Source organism: Teleopsis dalmanni, chromosome 2, assembly GCF_002237135.1.
Source record: "Teleopsis dalmanni isolate 2A chromosome 2, ASM223713v2, whole genome shotgun sequence".
Taxonomy (NCBI): Eukaryota; Metazoa; Arthropoda; class Insecta; order Diptera; family Diopsidae; genus Teleopsis; species Teleopsis dalmanni.
In genome coordinates this window covers 225,460,247-225,460,469 of record NC_051847.1, presented here as the reverse complement: position 1 = coordinate 225,460,469, position 223 = coordinate 225,460,247, and positions in this window count along the sequence as shown.

Here is a 223-nt window from a genome sequence, read left to right as displayed (position 1 = left end):
TCTTATCATTGCTCCTCATTTAAATATTGAAACTGTATCTTACCACTGGACCTGATGGTTGTTGCGGGTTGCTTAAGGATTCTATTAAGGATATGAAGAATTATGTAATTCCTGTTAAATGCAGCATTCGTAGTTTTTCTGCTAGAGACTGTTTTTGAGATAATTGAAATTTTTTTTAAATTTATTATAGTTTCATAAAAATATAATTGGCGATTTGTAAGTT